General features: G+C 46.2%; 1 protein-coding gene across 1 annotated transcript in view; it reads left to right on the top strand.

Annotated features, from left to right (window-relative positions):
• Nucleotides 1–5,291: 5,291 nt before the first annotated feature.
• DHX38 (DEAH-box helicase 38) overlaps nucleotides 5,292–8,355 on the top strand; it is a 28,491-nt gene continuing 25,427 nt past the window's right edge. The window contains exon 1 of the mRNA XM_018562899.1: nucleotides 5,292–5,419. The gene's annotated coding sequence lies outside the window, so the exon portion shown is untranslated. The remainder of the gene's footprint in view (nucleotides 5,420–8,355) is intronic.

Here is an 8,355-nt window from a genome sequence, read left to right as displayed (position 1 = left end):
GCCCTTCACATCAGAACCCCCTCTTTCACATCAAAGTCCTCCTCTTTTACATCAAAACCCCCTCCCATTATATCAGGAGCCCCTCTTCACAACAGAGCCCCCTCTTTTCATTAGAGGCACAATACTGTGTGAAACGTTGGAGGCACCCCTGAGGAACCCAGAAGCCACCCTGTTTGAGAAAGGCTGACTTATAAAACTAGCTTAATATAAAAAAATGTCAGTGGATGTGTTAGGTGCATGAAAACCCTCACAATGCATTTCTCTGATTTGCTACCTTTTGGTCTATTAAATATATAATTGAAAGCATTTTGTTATGCCTGGTCAGTAACTTACATAGATACCTGTCGATTGTTGTTGCGGTCCTTATGGTGTTTTTTTCAGCAAATTTATGTGCGTTTTTACACATGCTGATGCGCTTGCATTGTAATGCGTTTTTTTCTTGCGTCATCGGTTGTCTTTATTTTATTTTTTGGACCAATGACAATCACTATCTGCTATGACATCATTAGACGTCGTTTTCTGTGTGGTGCAGTTGTGCTTTCTGAGCATTCTTGAGTCATGTCAATGGGATAGAACCGTCACAATGAGCGTAAACCTCATGGGCAATGTCCTCCCAGTCACTCTCACACTTGCAGTGGTCTTTGAAATTGTGGCCAATGGGATCGTACAGCAATGTCCTCCCCCTCACCAGTGGTAATGGTTCTTCCTATTCAAGCAAAGGTGCGGCCTGCTTGCACCATCTTCCTATGCAGCCTGGCTAGAGTAGATGTTGCTAGGAAGAGGAGACTGGTTGTTAAGGTGCCCATACACTGCGATTGTACGAGAATCGAACAGTGTGAACGAAGACGTGCGACCGTTTCTAATGTACGGTCGCACGTCTTTTGTCTAAGGAGCATGTTAGAAAACCAGCCGAGAATCGTACGATTTTCGGCTGGTTTGAACAGTGCTCGGGAGACAAATGCCGAACGGGCCGGTGTGCACACGTGCACACTGCCCGTTCAGCATTGCGGTCATCGGAAGCCCGCCCCTCAGGGGGGCGGGCTTGCGATGATCGAGAGTGCGATCTGCCTGTCCAAGATCGTACGTTTTTTTAATCACTTTACAACCATCGCAAGACTAAGGTCTTGCGATGGTTGTAGAGTGTATGGCCACCTTTACGTGCAAAAAACACACAAAAATTCATATACATGTATTTTTCATGCATACCTATTGAAATCTATGGGGCTAAAAACACACTTTGGAGAAAAAAAGGAAGCGCCTACACAGGTGCATTCTGAGGTGTGGTGTCACCCGGAGCGGCCACCGGGTGATACCCCGCTGTGACGTCAATGCACATGACGGCATCACGCATGCACGTAATGTCAATGCGTATGTGTGACGTCATCTTGCACGCACATGATGACGTCACGCGCAGTTACCCGACGGCGGCCATCTTGATGATGGAGGCCGGCAGAGAGAGGAGGGGACGTTCACCTGGCGGGATAAGGTATCCCGCCTGGTCTGTCCTCTCTCATGCAACTGTCAGGCTCTTGGTCCATGACCAAGTGCCCGACTTTTCAGACGGGGTGACACCAAAATGACTGTCAAGTCATTTTGGTGTCACCCCCTCCAATGGTGTCATCCAAGTGTGGGCCGCACCCCCCTGGTGACACCACTGCGCTTGCACCCTTTTCTGAATAAACGGGCCTCATAGAAAATAATGGCATTCCTCTTGCTGTGCATTGTTGCGCGACGGCCGACACGTGACAAATCGCACAGGTTTGAACGAGAATTTAGAACTCATGCCCATGGATATGAACTATGAGGGGAATTTATCAAAACTGGAGCAGACAGAATATGAAGCAGTTGCCTAGGGTTGCCACCTGTCTAGGATTCACCCGGACAGTCCGGGTTTTGAATTCTGTGTCCGGGTTTCATGGCAGCTGAAACCCAGACACATGATTTCAGGCAGACAGGGGCAACCAAAATTAAGATAGGGGCTACTGGCCCCCCACTGAAAATATCTTGACTGTGATATATACATATGAATGAGTGACGCTGTTTACATATGAATAAGCCATGACTCATTCTCCCAAAAAAAATTCTGTGCGTCGCTAGAGTGTTCAGGTTTCGCTTGAGGAAAAGGTGGCAACCCTACAGTTGCCCATGGCAACCAATCAGCTTCTCTCTTTTATTTTTAAAATCTAAACTGAAGAGGGAAGCTGACTGGTTGCCCTGGGCAACTGCTCTACATTTTGTCTGCTCCAGTTTTGATAGCTTCCCCTCTATGTGTCCCTCTTTTAGATGCAAATGTTCCTCTCCTTCTATTAGCTCTGATGTATACTGTAGAGGTGTAAAACTATATAGCATGGAGCTTTACAATGAAACCTGATGTGTACACTAGAAAACGTCTGTTATAGGGTTGTTCCAAAGAAGCACTAGTTTGTTTAAATGATTTGTGTTTATTGTAGTATTTTATTTTTACTGCTGCTCACCACAGTAGGTGTCTCGAAATGTATGCAAATATGGCCCTAGTGCTGTAGGTGTTGATTATTTCTGTTTTTTTTTTTAATTTCTTCCAAAATGCTGTTTGTGTTTTATCTACAAACCTGTTTATTATACGTGGATGATTAAAGGCATGATTTAAATCTTCCGCTCGGCGAATAGCTGGGCAAATGCTGTTTGCACAACGTTACAGCCACTAGGTGGAGCCGAGGAGCATTGGAAACTCCTATGCTGCTCAGCGCCATCTAGTGGCGGCAGGGTATAGCTGGGCAAATGCTGTGCAGAGATTAATACTGCCACTAGATGGAGCTGAGGAGCATCTATATTTATTAAGCTGCCCATACACCTGACGATTATCGTACGATAATCGTGGGTGATCCCGCGATCGTACGATAATCGTAAGGTGTATGGGCAGCGTGTGACCGCATTTACTGTACGGTTGCACGATTTTCATATTACGAGCACGCTAGAAAACCCGCCGAAAATCGTACGATAGCGCAAGACGAAAGGCGCACGGCCCGAGGTGGGCAAGCGCACACTGCCCGCTCACCATTGCAATCATCTGTAAGCCCTCCCTTCAGCGGGAAAGACTTGCGATGATCACAAGTAGGATCTGCCTGTCCAAGATGGGCAGGTCGTACAAACTTTTAATCACCTTACAACCATCGCACAAAGAAAGGGGTACACTTGGTGATAAAGAGGAGCACAGGAATGCACTTGGAGATATGGAGAACAGGGGTACAATTGGAGATATGGAAGAGCACAGAGATACACTTGGCGATATGGAGGAGCACAGAGATACAGAGGCGCACAGAGATACACTTGGAGATATGGAGGAGCACAGAGATACACTTAGAGATATAGAAGAGCACAGGGGTACATTTGGAGATATGGAGAACAGGGGTGCACTTGGAGATATAGAGCACAGGGGTACACTTGAAGATATGGAGAACAGGGGTAACCTGGGAGATATAGAGGCACACAGAAGTTCATATGGAGATATGGGGGCGCATAGAGATGGGAGGACTCTATGTTTTCCATCTCTTTTTCTATTTTAAAAGGGAAATATCAGGGGTCTGTTTAGACCCCTAATATTTCCCCCAAGCACCTTAAAGTAAAGTAAAAAAACTAAAAATATTTAATAAAAAAATGAATATTAAAAAAAAGAAAAAAAGTTTATAAAAATAAATACATTTTAAAAAGTTCAAATAAAAAACATTTTCGGTTTCGGCCTCACATTTTTTAAAATTTCGGTTTTTAAAATTTTCATTTCGGTGCACCTCTAATTTAAATACCATCACACCCAGCTATTCCTTGCAGGTAAAGGTGCCCATACACTTTACAGCTTTTGTAAAAGACTTTTGTCTTGCGATGGTTGTAAAGTAATTAAAAAAACGTACGATCTGCCCATCTTGGACAGGCAGATCGTACTTGCGATCATCGCAAGCCCGCCCCCCTGAGGGGCGGGCTTCCGATGACTGCAATGAGGGGCGGGCTTCTGATGACTGCAAACGGGCAGTTGTGGAACAAGCAGGCCACCAACTCGCCGAGAATCAGACGATTCCCGGCGGGTTTTCCAGCCTGCTTGTTCTACGGAAGACGTGCGACCATACAGTAGAAACGGTCGCACGCCTTCCATACACTGCACGATTATCGTACGATCGCGGGATTTGCCACGATTCTCGTACGAGAATCGTGCAGTGTATGGGCACCTAAAGACTGCACTGCGATAATAACACAGGTATTAAAAATTCCTTTTATTATAAATGCCCAAGTGTAGCAGGTTTCTTTACATTCAAGTTTTGCAACAAACTAAACAAAAAAACATGCAACATTAGGTTGTAACAGGAATTCAAGTCACTTTTTTCCTCTTAACATATTTCCTATACTACAGATCTGTAGCACAGGCTAAAATACTAGAAATGTGCAACCTAATTGGGTGTACATAGATATAAGCTTCAGCCGCCTACACTGCTTCACAAGGAAGCGCAGTCAAATCGGGTGTACAAAGATGGCGACCACAGTCTGGACAGGCACGTTCACTTGCTCAGCCGCTGCGAGTGTTCAGTTAGCAAAGCGCCAAGGTATGTTCAGTTCCTTAGCCAAGAGCTGAGTAGTTGCAGCAGCTTCACTGAACACTTCGACTGCGCAGTTCTAAAGAAAAAAGCGGATGATTCAGTGTTAAACTCTGCCATTAGTGCAATTTCTACTGTTTTACAGGGGGAAACTGATTATTCAGACACAGCTTTTCGTTCACACTCGTCCACCAAAACATTAAATTGTAGGTTTCGACACTGAACTGTGATTTGCTCCATCAGGGCTCAGGCACCCTTCTCCGTCACTGCCAGGTGTGCCCATAGCTCCAATGGCTGCTGCTATTGCTCTGCCAGCACCTTCTACTATGCACGTCACACACAGCCTTCTGCAGCCACATTCACTTCCCCTAAATTAGCACTCGCATCGGAAGTGAATGTGGCTGCAGAGCACTGAGTGTGACGTCGGAAGCGCAGCCTTATTGGGTGTGCCAAAACGGCGGCCGCGCCGCAAACGTTGCTTCAGAAGGAAACGCAGTCGAATTGGGTGTAAAAACACGGCGTTCTATCGAAATGGCCATCTCGTCGAAATCTCCAACTACGTCACTGCCGGGAATCAGAAACACTGGAGGAGCTTGGGTAGTTGGAGATTTTGACGGGTTGGCCATTTCGATAGAACAAAGGCGGGAGCGCCATCTGTTACGTATCACATACCAAGCGCCGCCCATTTTGGTGTACAAACATGGCGACTGATGGCGCACGCTCTCAAGGCACATGAGCGGGAGTCCAAAGATGGCCGCTTCATGCCGGAAGCCGGGGCTCTCTGTCAGTTTTTCTGATCAATAAAGTTTTGTAGGAGGGACAGCGGTATGCCGGGATGATGGCGGCGCCCACAGGTTGAGGTAAGAGGGCTAGGCGGAATATTAATCTTTTTGGCTGTTCGCAGCTGTCTGAGGGCTGGAAGTGTCTGTACTGTGACATCGCATACCTATGCTGACACTGTGAGCGCACTAAGGCAGCTGTGGACTTCCTGTGGGGCTCCCAGCTGCAGTCTGCTATGGCTCCCATGTAACCGTGGCCACTTTATACGCGAGTGATCGTTATAGGCGCCGGTGTGTCATCCAAATCCCTGCGGCCTGCTGTGCCTGGCTTCTCTTGAGTGCTAGGCCTTATTATCGATACACTTAACTGTCATCGGTTTAGTGAACCTGTCCTAAACGGGCATCAGGTGAGTCATAGTGCAGGCCCTCCTCTGAAGTATATCATACTATATGTCAGGGTATCATTGCTTGAGCCATAGATGTACCGGGGCATTGATGGACAATCGGAGCGTGGCTAGAAGTCTAACATGGCGCCATGCATTTCTCAAGGTACATGTGTGATATGGGTCATATAATAATTCTAGGGTGAGCGTCCACGTTAATGGCAGGGATTTTCAGTTTCCTAGAGCAGGGGCAACAAACTTTGTCCCTCCAGCTGTGGTGAGACTACAAGCGGGGACAGGCAACCAGAGTTTGTCCCTCCAGCTATTGGGAGACTACAAGCAGGAGCAACCAAACCTCCTCCCGCCAGCTGTGGTGAGACTACAAGCAGGAGCAACCAAACTTCCTCCCGCCAGCTGTGGTGAGACTACAAGCAGGAGCAACCAAACTTCCTCCCGCCAGCTGTGGTGAGACTACAAGCAGGAGCAACCAAACTTCCTCCCTCCAGCTGTGGTGAAACTATGAGCAGAAGCAACCAAACATTGTCCCTCCAGCTGTTTTGAGACTAGAATCGGGGGCAACCACACTTCGTCCCTCCAGCTGTGGTGAGACTACTAGCAGGGGCAACCAGACTTTGGCCCTTCAGCTGTGGTGAGACGGTCACCACGGCACATAAAGAGGGGGAATGTTTCCAATGGGACTCTGTCTAAAATTTTTTTAAAAAAGCTGTGACTTCAGTTTCACTAATGTCTCATTTTTTTTTAGACTTTAATGTGTTGTTATCCAATAATAAAGTGCTGCTCAGTAAAATATTTACATTACTGAGCCGGCACAGTGGAATGACATGGAGTTCTATGGATCTTGTCTACCTCCATTTCCTGGCTGGGAGATGAGCGTCATTTGCTCTTATGTGGCTACAGTGCTCAGGGGTGCCAGAAGTAAGAGGATTGTGGAGCTGGATGTTACTGAACACGGGAGGTGCCGGATCTGGGTGAGTATCTAAATTTGTAAGGGGGGGGGGGGCAGAAATAGTAAGTGCACCTTCTCTAAAATTGCATTTATTCTTTTGAGCTCAACTCTGGGCAAAAAAGCTTTCATTTAAATACCTTCCCCCAATAGTCACAAAGGCTATAAACCCACTTTGTGTGCACCAAATGTCTTTTGTAAACACAGGTATTACCTTGTATAAGAATAGTGACATCATCACTATGCTGTACATAGTAGCAGGCTCCACCCACTACAACAGGTGGGGGAAAACTCCGGCCCTCCAGCTGTGGTAAAAATACCAATACCGTGATGCACGGGTCTCTGGGAGTCATGTCTGTGGCTGTTAGAATCCAGCAGTGCCTCATGAGATTTATAGTTCCACAACAGCTGGAGGGCCAGAGTTTACTCACTCCTGCAGTATAGGCTGCCTGCAGAAAACTACAGGAGGGGGGCGGAGATAAGACGAGTCGCCCTACACAAGGAGAGAGAGCCGCAGTGAGAGATCTTTATTACAGGAGGGGGCGGAGATAAGACGAGTCGCCCTACACAAGGAGAGAGAGCCGCAGTGAGAGATCTTTATTACAGGAGGGGGCGTAGACGAGACCAGTCACCCTGCACAAAGAGAGTGCAGCAGTGAGCCGTCTTTATTACAGGATGCTCACACTGGATTACTGTACAGATCTGGAAGAAATACACGGAGCTCACCATGATTCAAGGAAGAATACACATGACTCTTGTGTTTAGACAATATTTGCTCACCCCAGAGTTCAGCTTTAAATATCTCTGGCTTATTGGGACAAACTTTCTTGTTTTTTAATGGGCAGAAGAATATCTCCTGTTTTGAAAAAGATCATTGACAAAATTAGAAGCAAATCAGACCCCCCCCCTGAGTTTGCAAGGTCAGTGTGTCTCTTTATGTTTATATTTGTGACTCCCCACCCCACATCTACCGTCTTGGGCAGCCAGTTGAGATGGTTTTGCACAGGTCTTCAGCAGAATTGCCACTGGGAATGACACTTGAATATGAGATTTTCACTCCAGACACGCATGTGATTATTAAATGGTCAGAGCAGGGTTTGTTCTGTCTCAGTGCTACGTTATAGCAGCGGAAGGAGGAATTTATAAATGAAGCTGCCACACTATAGTAAACCTGTCTCATTGCTCCTATACAATCTCGCCTTGCTGTGTGGAAGAACTGATCATGTCTCCCAGTGATGACAGGTCTGCTATTGTCATGGTTAAGGAGTAAATGAAGGCATTCTGTTAAACTCTCAGGCCCCATTCACACAGTTGCAATCTTTTTCTCAGCACATGGTAACATAAGTGCAACGGAAAAAAAATGGTGTGATTGGGACAGTTCACACTGGTACGTTATGTTGCGATGCTGTCTGTTGCGCTGAGAGAAACAGAGCATGCTGTACTTTTTTCAATGCAATGCTCTAAAAATGTGTGCTAACACATCGCAAGCTTTATGGTGAAGTATGTGCACTATAAACATGTCGCTTCACATAAAGCTTGACCAAAAAGATTTTAAAAAAACCCCCGAAAAGCCTAAAAATCGCAACACAATGAATCGCACATAAAAAGGAAGGTACAATTGCAAGGCTACTTTGATTTGTGATTTTTTTTTTTTTTTTTTTTTTTTTTTT

This window comes from Nanorana parkeri, unplaced genomic scaffold (assembly GCF_000935625.1).
Source record: "Nanorana parkeri isolate BGI_ZX_2015 unplaced genomic scaffold, ASM93562v1 scaffold610, whole genome shotgun sequence".
Taxonomy (NCBI): domain Eukaryota; kingdom Metazoa; phylum Chordata; class Amphibia; order Anura; family Dicroglossidae; genus Nanorana; species Nanorana parkeri.
Note: the sequence above shows the minus strand (reverse complement) of the source record. Positions and strands in the feature narration are given on the sequence as shown.